Source organism: Triticum urartu, chromosome 7A (genome assembly GCF_056163025.1).
Source record: "Triticum urartu cultivar PI428250 chromosome 7A, HENAU_Tu73, whole genome shotgun sequence".
In the NCBI taxonomy this organism is placed as follows: Eukaryota; Viridiplantae; Streptophyta; class Magnoliopsida; order Poales; family Poaceae; genus Triticum; species Triticum urartu.
The window spans coordinates 313,817,562-313,829,511 of NC_141879.1; positions in this window are offsets into that span (position 1 = coordinate 313,817,562).

Below are 11,950 nucleotides of genomic sequence, written 5' to 3' on the forward strand. Positions count from 1 at the left end.
GACCCCTCAAAATGCTAAGGAAAAAAGATTGGCTCAATCTATAAATCTCAAGACTCTACAGTTTACCTTTCACTGATCCAAGATCACATTGAGTTCATAGGAAAATCCAATACTATTAAAAGGGGATGAGGTGTTGCTTAATGAGTTACTTGCTCAAAATGCTTAGTGATATGCTCCAAAACCCTCAACCATTTTCTCATATACACACATGTCCCAAACCAAAAGTCAAACTCGACCCCACCGAAACTTTCTATCCGGCGCCACCGAGTTCAGTTGACATAGCCATTGTCGCAAAAGCCTAGTCTTTTCGGTCTCACCGATAGGGATCTCGGTCTCACCGAGATGGGATTGCAAACTCTCTGTTTCCCTTTGTAATGTTTCGGTCCAACCAAAATGAGCGATCGGTCCCACCGAGTTCACAATGCAAACTCTCTGTTTCCCCTTCGTAACGTTTCGGTCCAACCGAGATGAGCGAATCTGTCCCACCGAGTTTTCCTGACCAACTCTCTTGTTAGCTCATTACCAAAATCAGTCCCATGGAGTTTGTGTAATTGGTCTCACCGAGATTACGTTATGCCCTAACCCTAATGAAATCGGTCTCACCGAGTTAACATGTCAGTCCCACCGAAAATCCTAACGTTCACATTTTGAACTAAATCGGTCCAACTGTAACATCCCAAATTTTCAATTTGGAATGTTATACACTAGATAATCTATTTATACCATATTTTATTTTGCATTTTGGTTGATCCTAGAAATTCTACGCAACTCAATGACCCACGGAGAGAGTTGGGGATTTCGTTATTTTCATATTTGAGTTTTCTCAAATTTTGAGAATAGGATCATTTGATTTTATTTATTTTATCATCAATTATTTCTATTACAAAAATATGAGAGAGGGAATAAAATGACTTTCCCAAAATAAAGAAATATTGAGGATCAAATAATAAAATCAAATAAGATTTTTTTTATTTCGGAGTTTTCGATGTTTTATTTGAATTTAGGAAAAATGTGCGTTTTTCAAAATTGCATTGAGGTCCCAAATAAATGTTCACCTTGTGCGCCTTGATTTTAGAAGCCCATGAAAATTTATTTCGGAATTTTTGGAGTCCGTTTAGTATTTCTTTTTATTTTTCTTCTGCGCGTAAAAAAACGTACCGACCTACGGGCCGTGTCCGACTAGGACTCCGGCCCGCCAGGGCTTTATAAGCCGGGGCAGCCCACCCGGGGCAAACCCTAGCCTCCAGCCCTGCCTCGAGCCCCGCGCCGCCACCCGCCGCCCACCGCCGCCGCCGCCCGCCGCCGCCGCCTCACGGCGCCCGAGGTTCGCCGCTACCTCGATTTCCGTGCCGCCATTTTTTTAGATTCGGTTTTTTTAAATAGATCGGTTTTTACGGTTTATTTAAATAGTGAGCGTTCGTTCATTCGTTCGTTCTAGCGAACGTTCGTCGTTTTTCTTTTTCTCGGATAAAATCCGCGATTTTTCTGATCGCGATTCCTGATCCGATTTTCGTTTTAGTATAACTTTTCGCTCGTTTATCGGAATCAGGCGATTCAAGCGCCTGGAGTTTCGTCTCGAAATCCTCTATCCGTTTAACCAACTTAAACCAGATTTTGCTACTGTAAAATTTGCCATAGATCCAGATTAGTAGAACGAAGTTGCTTTCTTTTGCCGTTTGACTTTCGTTGCTTCGTTCGATTTGATTCTTTTTGCCAACCGGAGTTCTTAAGTTGAACCTTCTGGTTAGATCTCTTATTTGCGTTTTACCCGTCCATTAGATGAGTACTTATTGTATGCTTGTTTGTTTGTCTGCGATAGAATACCCGGAGTGCGCCGCCTGTTACTTCGAATCTCTAGGTTTCGCGGATCATCAGCAAGGCAAGTAACACTTTGATCATACCTTTCCTACTACCCAGTTTTATTGCATTATATCAAATCTCACACATTGCATGATTAGGATCTAATTAAATTGTGGGATGGGAAGTAGTTGAGGTACTACATATTACCTGTTTATTATCAAACCTTTGGGAGTTACTTCTACGTTTGCTTATTATGCCGTGCTATGCTAGTAGACATGGATTGGGTGAGTGATATCCATGACAGATGTGAGTTTGTTAATTAATGGTTTATCTAAGGTGGCAACTTAAACACACATCTGGGTGGATTGAGGCACCTGGGTATTCCAGGACTTGCCTGTTTTCTTTTGGACCGCCACCCAGGCTCAAAGGGATCATGAGACTATTCATACTAGAAACTTCCGTGTGCAGCCACAAGCTATTATGGGCTCTAGCATAGTTGACTAAGTCGTGCAAACTCTTATAGTGGTAGACTAGCAGATGTAGGGGATGTAGGTGGTACGGTCTACCCGATCGTAAGGTGCTAGCGCTTCTGAAAGACTATGTCTCGGTCATCCGTCTTCTCAAACACCTTGTAGTGCGAGAAACCAAACGGAGGCGATCGAGTCTTGTGGGGAAAAGTGTGCAAACCTCTGCAGAGTGTAATAAACTAATCATGATTAGCCGTGTCCCCGGTTATGGACATCTTGAGTATCTAGTACTTGGATTATCATGTGAATCTCAGCATGTTACTCTAAATTAATTTTGTTGGGTTATGTTTAATGATGATGTTTAATTGGGATTGAGAATGCTGTCAACCATTCTCAATGTTTAACAACTACCATGATAGTTAAATAAATCTATTTCTTTGAAGTAGGGAAAAATTGGCTTTACGCAAAACTGTAACCATAGAGCTTTCCACCAGCTAAATGTGCATATAGTATAGCTGTTTCATTCCATTACTCTCTATGTGTTACCTTGCCAGCATATTCCATGTGCTGACCCGTTTTCGGGCTGCAACGTTAATGTTGCAGACTTTTCAGACGACGATTAAGGAGTTTCTAGGCCGTGGTTCTATACTCAGTGATGCCGTTGGAGTTGATGGACTCACTTATCTTCCAAGCCTTCCGCTGTTATCATTATTAGATGGCCTTAAGCCATATTTATTGTAATAAGTTCTCTTATGAGACACTTGATGTAATAAGTGTGTGATTGCTACTATGCTATAAATCCTCCAAGTACTGTGTGGTGTCAGCATTACTGGTCCAAGGATGACACCGGAGCACAGAGATCAGACTGTTTGAGGTCTGGTTGCTACAGAGATGGTATCAGAGCACACGCTGACTGTAGGACACGACCACTAAGCTAAAAGACCTAGATCACTTTTCACTCTCTTCTCTTCTGACTTCTCATCTTTTCTACTCTTTAGAATGGCGGGTGCAAGGAACAAGTTCACGCAACCGGATGAAGATACACCCTTTGGACGTCACTTGAAGGAAGTCACTAGATACCTGAATATAGGAGTACCAAGTTTCACCGGAACCTACAACGCCACTTTACCTGAAGAAGAGCGCTGGATGATTCAAGTTCAAGTTCCAGGAAGGACATTCATGCCAGTCACTGAGCCCATAGAGTTTTCTTTTGATGTACCAACTTGGAGTTTAGGAAAGAGCATGGCAGCTCACATCGCCATGGGCGCCGAGATGAACACTGGGAGATGAACACTATCTACCAGATTTGTGGGCGCCGAGATGAACACTGGGAGATGATCAGCACCAGGAAGGATAGATCAATCGCAGCTTTTATCCAGGAGTTAAACCAGCACATTTGACGACAGGAGAACCAGATGTGCGCCGACATGATAGATCTGAAGAAGGCAAGGACAAGAATCAAGGAACTGGAGGAAGAACTCAAGGCTACACGTGAAGATTATGAAGAGAAGAATGACGACCTAATCAAGAAGATTGGAATATTTATGGGAGGCCCTACACCAGTGGATGAAGACAAAGAACCCAAGGAGATTAGCCCGGAAGACTACATCATCATCGAAGACACCGACTCGGATCCAGATAGTAGCGATGATGACTATGTTGATGAAGCTGGAGAAGATATCATGGAGTCTGCCACCAAAGAATATTTCTAGTAGACCACCTCATCAGTAGTAGTAGTAGTCCACCATGTAAATATAGTAGTCCGAGCACTTTTTCGATAGATAGATCGATTGTATGCCCTTGTTTGATTGAATGAAGTGAATTGTTTGCTTTTGCCTCATGTGCATATGTGTAGTGTTTTCTCTTTAGACCCCCTCTATTCTTACATCTCATCTTTTCTAAACCCCTCAGATGCCTCTGAGACGTGACCCCGGATTTGCCTTTCCACCGGAGCTCACCCAGTTGATCCAGCAGCAGAAAACATTGATGCAGTTGCTAGTCCAGAATCAGAATCAGGGGAACAACAACCACAACCCACCACCACCACCACCTGTTGACCACTTAGCCCGTTTTATTAGGCTAAATCCGCCGGTGTTTTCCAGTAGCACCGAGCCGATAGTAGCAGATGATTGGCTCCGCAAGACAGCTAGGGAGTTAACCACAGCAGGATGCACAGATGCGGAGAAGGTGAAGTTTGCCGCACATCAGCTAGAAGGATCCGCAGCATCATGGTGGGAGAATTTCACAGCCACTTTCCCAGTCGACACTGTCACATGGGACCAGTTTCAGCAGGCTTTTCGTACTGCACATGTTTCAGCAGGAGCTATGGCCATGAAGAATCGTGAGTTTCGCAACTTGAGCCAAGGAGGACGGATAGTTGGCCAGTATGTGGAGGATTTTAGTAAGTTAGCACGTTATGCACCAGATGACGTTGCTACGTATGCAGCTAAGCAGGAGAAGTTTCTGGAAGGACTAAATGATGAGTTGAGCATGCAGTTGATGGTAGCAACCTTCAACAACTACCAGGAGTTGGTAGATCGTGCTCTTATGATTGAAGGGAAGCAGCAGCAAATTGAGAATCGCCAGAGGAAGTATGGACAAGGGAAGTACAATTCAGGAGCTCAGCAGAAGCCACGTTTTACCCCTAGACCGGGAGGACATTTCCAGCATACCCATGGAGGAGGTAGCTCGCACAATCACAATGGCACCAAGAATGGTAATGGCAATGGAGGAAGCAACGGCCAGAATTGCACCAACCCCTCAACCCCAGCCAAGAAGTACCTGATCCAAGTCACTTGCTTTAAGTGTCAGAAGACCGAACATTATGCCAATGAATGTCCTGAAGGCCAAAATGGCAATGAAAGTTCTCGGAAGAAGCCGAACCCTTTCAACAGAGGATAGGTGAACCACGTTAGCGTGGAGGAGGTTGAAGCTCAGCCTAATGTAGTAATAGGTAAGTTTTTGGTTAAGTCATTTACTGCATTCGTTCTTTTTGATACTGGTGCATCGCATTCATACATCTCAAGGGGATTTGTGGATAAGTATAACCTATCAACCCAAGCCCTTAGGTCACCCATGTTAGTAACCTCGCCTGGAGCAGAGTATGTGGCTAGTCTATGGTGTGATCGGTTACCATTAAGGATTGGTAACTATGTTTTTCCCTCAGACCTAATAGTATTGGAATCCCAAGGATTGGATGTGATATTAGGCATGGATTGGTTATCAAAGTATGAAGGGAATATTGAATGTGCTAGTAAGTCAATTTTGCTTACCACCCCAGAAGGGAGAAGGATCAAGTATGTATCCCGACATGTGCCAAAGAGGACTCAAGTAAATTGCCTAACAGGAGTTGTGCAGGAGGAAGTACCAGTGGTAAGGGATTTCCCTGAAGTATTTCCAAAGGAGTTGCCAGGCATGCCACCGGATAGAGATATTGAGTTTTTGATTGAGCTATTGCCAGGCACAAGCCAATATCAAAGAGACCATATAGGATGCCAGCAAAGGATTTGGTGGAAATTAAGAAGCAGATTAAGGAGTTACTGGATAAGGGATATATTCGCCCAAGTTCTTCACCTTGGGGATCACCAGTACTTCTAGTGGAGAAGAAGGATGGATCATTAAGGATGGTTGTTGATTATCAAGGATTGCATGAAGTAACAATCAATAACAAGTACCCACTACCAATGATTAATGATCTGTTTGATCGATTGCAAGGAGCTAAGGTATTTTCCAAGATCGATCTATGATCAGGATACCACCAGTTGAAGATTCGAGAACAGGATATACCTAAGATAGCTTTTACCACCAGGTACGGGCTATACGAGTATACCGTTATGTCATTCGGTCTGACTAACGCACCTGCCTATTTTATGAACATGATGAACAAAGTGTTTATGGAATTTTTGGATAAGTTCATCATGGTGTTCATTGATGATATCCTGGTATATTCGAAGAATGAAGAGGAGCATAAGGATCATTTGCGTTTGGTACTTGGAAAGCTCAGAGAACATCAATTATATGCCAAGTTCAGCAAATGTGAGTTTTGGTTGAAGGAAGTAGGATTCCTTGGACACGTTATATCTGGAGAAGGTACAGCAGTTGATCCCACTAAAGTTGATACCGTGACCAAGTGGGAAGCCCCAACAACAGTTGGAGAGATCCGGAGTTTTCTTGGACTCGCAGGATACTACCGAAGATTTATTGAGAATTTCTCAAAGATTGCGAAGCCTATGACTGAGTTGTTGAAGAAAGATACCAAGTTCATATGGACGGAGGAATGTGAGGCTAGTTTCCAGGAGTTGAAGAAACGTTTGGTTACCTCACCAGTGTTGATTTTGCCAGACCAGACCAAAGATTATGAGGTGTATTGCGACGCTTCACGTCGAGGACTTGGAGCAGTGCTTATGCAGGAAGGGAGAGTTGTTTCATATGCCTCAAGACAACTGAAACCTCATGAGTTGAATTATGCCACGCATGATTTGGAGTTAGCAGCCGTAGTGCATGCTTTGAAAACATGGAGGCATTTCCTCATTGGAAATCATTGTGAGGTGTACACGGATCATAAGAGTTTGAAGTACATTTTCACACAGAAGGAGTTGAATCTCAGACAAAGGAGATGGTTGGATCTCATCAAGGATTATGATATGAGATTGCATTATCACCCCGGAAAAGCTAATGTAGTAGCTGACGCATTAAGCCGTAAGAGCCATGTCAATACATTAATGATGGGAGAAATACCCAAGGAGTTAGCAGAAAATCTTCGTGAACTATGTTTGGAAATAGTTCCGAGAGGCTATGTAGCAGCATTGGAGATTCAGTCAACATTGATGGATAGAATCAGAGAAGCTCAAAGGACTGACAAGGAGATTGCCGCTATAAAGGAGAAACTTAGCAAAGGAAAAGCTAAGGGATTTCGTGAGGATGAACACGATACCCTATGGTTTGAAGACCGCGTTTACGTGCCCAATGACCCGGAGATCAGGAAGTTGATACTGCAAGAGGCACACGATTCACCATATTTGATTCACCCAGGAAACACCAAGATGTATTTGGATTTGAAAGATACTTTCTGGTGGACTGGAATGAAGAAGGATATTGCGGAGTATGTAGCAATTTGTGATGTATGTCAGAGAGTAAAGGCAGAGAATCAGAAGCCAGCAGGATTGTTACAACCATTGTCGATACCCGAATGGAAGTGGGATAAGCTAGGCATGGATTTTATCACGGGATTACCCAGGACTCGTTCAGGCTATGACTCAATTTGGGTTGTAGTCGATCGGTTGACGAAAGTAGCTCATTTCATCCCGGTAAAGACCACTTACACCAGTGCTAAGTTGGCAAAGATATACATGACCAGGATCGTATGTCTGCATGGAGTTCCGAGGAGTATTGTATCAGATAGAGGAACCCAGTTTACCTCAAAATTTTGGAAGCAGTTGCATGAAACTTTGGGTACCAGGCTAGAATTCAGTACAGCTTTTCATCCACAGGCAGATGGACAGACCGAGAGAGTTAATCAGATTTTGGAGGATATGCTGAGAGCTTGTGCACTAGATTATGGATCTAGTTGGGACGATAATTTGCCATATGCAGAGTTCTCTTACAACAATAGTTACCAAGCCAGTTTGAAGATGGCCCCTTTCGAAGCTTTGTACGGAAGGAGGTGCAGGACACCGTTGTCGTGGGACGAAGTTGGAGACCGCCAGTTGTTTGGACCCGACCTGATTAAAGAGTCTGAACAGAAGGTGAAATTGATTCGCGATAGGTTCAAGGTAGCTCAATCCAGACAGAAAAGTTATGCAGATTCTAAACGCAAGGAGACATTTTACGAAGTCAGAGATAGAGCTTATCTTCGAGTATCTCCACTTCGGGGAACAAAGCGTTTTGGAGTTAAAGGGAAGTTAGCGCCACGATTTGTAGGACCATATCGAGTTTTGGAGCGTATGGGAGAAGTGGCCTACAAGTTGGAATTGCCCGAAGAATTGTCAGGAGTTCATGATGTGTTCCACGTTTCTCAGTTAAAGAAGTGCCATGCGGAGATGGCTGACATACCTTTGAGAGATACCGTGCCATTGGAAACTATTCAGTTGGATAACGATTTGACCTACGAGGAGAAACCAGTTAAGATTCTCGAGTTTGCCAGCCGAGTTACTCGAAGCAAGGTTATCAAGTTTTGCAAGGTTCAGTGGGGCCACCACACGGAGGATGAAGCCACCTGGGAACGAGAGGAAGATTTGCTCAAGGACCACCCTCACCTATTTTCTAGCCAACCCGAATCTCGAGCATAGTTGACTAAGTTGTGCAAACTCTTACAGTGGTAGACTAGCAGATGTAGGGGATGTAGGTGGTATGGTCTACCCGATCGTAAGGTGCTAGCGCTTCTTAAAGACTATGTCTCGGTCATCCGTCTTCTCAAACACCTTGTAGTGTGAGAAACCAAACGGAGGCGATCGAGTCTTGTGGGGAAAAGTGCGCAAACCTCTGCAGAGTGTAATAAACTAATCATGATTAGCTGTGTCCCCGGTTATGGACATCTTGAGTATCTAGTACTTGGATTATCATGTGAATCTCAGCATGTTACTCTAAATTAATTTTGTTGGGTTATGTTTAATGATGATGTTTAATTGGGATTGAGAATGCTGTCAACCATTCTCAATGTTTAACAACTACCATGATAGTTAAATAAATCTATTCCTTTAAAGTAGGGAAAAATTGGCTTTACGCAAAACTGTAACCATAGAGCTTTCCACCAGCCAAATGTGCATATAGTATAGCTGTTTCATTCCATTACTCTCTATGTGTTACCTTGCCAGCATATTCCATGTGCTGACCTGTTTTCGGGCTGCAACGTTAATGTTGCAGACTTTTCAGACAACGATTAAGGAGTTTTTAGGTCGTGGTTCTATACTCAGTGATGCCGTTGGAGTTGATGGACTCACTTATCTTCCAAGCCTTCCACTGTTATCGTTATTAGATGGCCTTAAGCCATATTTATTGTAATAAGTTCTCTTATGAGACACTCGATGTAATAAGTGTGTGATTGCTACTCTTCTATAAATCCTTCGAGTACTGTGTGGTGTCAGCATTACTGATCCAGGGATGACACCGAAGCATAGAGATCAGACTGTTTGAGGTCTCGTCGCTACACCAACCGAGTTTCATTATTTGGTCCCACCGAGTTTGGTGATTTGTGTGTAACGGTTAGATTTTGCGAGGAGGCTATAAATACCCCTCCACCCACTCTTCATTCATGAGGAGAGCTATCAGAACATGCCTACACTTCCATCATACATTTTCTGAGACAGAACCACCTACTCATGTGTTGAGGTCAAGATATTTCATTCCAATCATATGAATCTTGATCTCTAGCCTTCTCCAAATTGCTTTCCACTCAAATCATCTTTCCACCAAATCCAAATCGGTGAGAGAGAGTTGAGTGTTGGGGAGACTATCATTTGAAGCACAAGAGCAAGGAGTTCATCATCAACACACCGTCTATTACCTTTTGGAGAGTGGTGTCTCCTAGATTGGTTAGGTGTCACTTGGGAGCCTCTGTCAAGATTGTGGAGTTGAACCAAGGATTTTGTATGGGCATGGAGATCGCCTACTTCATGAAGATCTACCTTAGTGAGGCAAGTCCTTCATGGGCGATGGCCATGGTGGGATAGACAGGGTTGCTTCTTCGTGGACCCTTCGTGGATGGAGCCCTCCGTGGACTCACGCAACCGTTACCCTTGGTGGGTTGAAGTCTCCACCAACGTGGATGTACGATAGCACCACCTATCAGAACCACGCCAAAAATCTCCGTGTCTACATTGCGTTTGCTCCCTCCAAACTCCTCACTTTACCTTCATGTGCAATGTTTTACATTCCGCTGCTATACTATTAGACTTGCATGTGTAGGTTGTTTGCTTGACTAGTGCTAAGTTGCTAAAATCTGCCAAGACTTAAAATTGGGAAAAGGCTAGATTTTTGTTTGGTCAATTAGTCTAATCACCCCCCCTCTAGACATACTTTCGATCCTACAAGTGGTATCAGAGCTTTGGTCTCCATTTGCCTTGATTTCCATAGCTTTTGGTGATCATAGCCTTGGTTTCACAACCTATGAGAGTATGGCGTCTAGTGAGGGAAATTACCACCATAGAGGTCCTTACTTTGATGGTACTAATTTTGCTAGTTGGAAGCATAAGATGAAAATGCATATTCTTGGACATAACCCCGCCGTTTGGGCTATTCTGTGTATTGGCTTGTAAGGTGAGTTCTTTGATGGGAGAGAACCGAACCCTAAAGCTACCGTGGAAGAGTTGAAGATGCTGCAATACAATGCTCAAGCTTGTGATATTCCCTTCAATGGATTGTGCCCCGAAGAATTCAACAAAATTAGCTGTCTTGAGAATGCAAAGGAAATTTGGGATACTTTGATTGATATGCACGAAGGTACTGACTCCGTCAAGGAATCCAAATTGGATGTGCTTCAAAGTCAACTTGACAAGTACAAAATGAATCATGGTGAAGGTGTCGTTGAAATGTACTCTAGGCTTGCTCTCATCACAAATGAGATTGCTGGCTTAGGAAGTGAAGAGATGACCGATAGATTCATCATCAAGAAGATCCTAAGAGCCTTGGATGGAAAATATGATATTGTGTGCACATTGATCCAAATGATGCCCAATTACAAAGATCTCAAGCCAACAGAAGTCATTGGAAGAATTGTTGCTCATGAGATGTCACTTAAGGATAAGGAAGAGCTTCACAACAAGTCAAGGTCCTACAATGACAAAAGATCTTCGAGTCGTGAACGTAATTGCTACAATTGTGGAAGACCTGGACACTACTCCAATGAGTGTACGGCTCCCTACAAAAGAAGAGAAGATTCTCCCAAAAGAAGAAGTAGAAGAGAAGAATCACCACCAAGAGAGAGAAGGAGTAGAGATGATCGGTATGAATGAAGAACATCACGGAGAAGCAAGGATTCGGAAAGGAAGGACGAATCATCAAGGAGCCACACAAAACGAAGACATCACGCTCATGTTGGTGAATGGGTATCCGGCTCCGACTCCGACAATCACTCCAAGAGAAGTTATCACTCCGACTCCGAATATACTCAAGATGAAGGTGTTGCCGGTCTGGCACTAGTGTCAACCAACTCCTACGACATATTTGAGTCACCAAATGAAGGAATTGGAAGATGCTTCATGGCTAAAGGCCCAAAGGTATCTCACCCCGAGTATGTTGATTTCAATAGTGATGAAGATGATTTGCTAGGTGATGATGATTTACTTGTTGAAAATTCTAGTGATGAAAACTATGATGAACTTGCTATTAATCAGGCTAATCAAGATAAAATGAATGAAGATGATAAGAAGGAGATTGAGCATCTAACTAAAGAACTAAACACTCTTAAGTTAGCTCATGAAACTACCTTGGAAAATCATCGAGAGCTTTTAAAGACTCATGAAAAGTTACGCTTTGAAAAGCTCAACCTTGAGCAAGAGCATGGGTTCTTAAAAGCGGTCAACGATGATCTTCGCAAGACAAGTTCTTACATTGCCAAGCATTTACTCTTGTCTACTTACATGCCACAAGTTAAATCTAGCAACAAGAGTAAGAAAGATTCTTCTTCTAGTAGTAACAATAATCATGCTAAATCCAATGTTGTTGCTTCTAGTAGTTATCTTGATTCC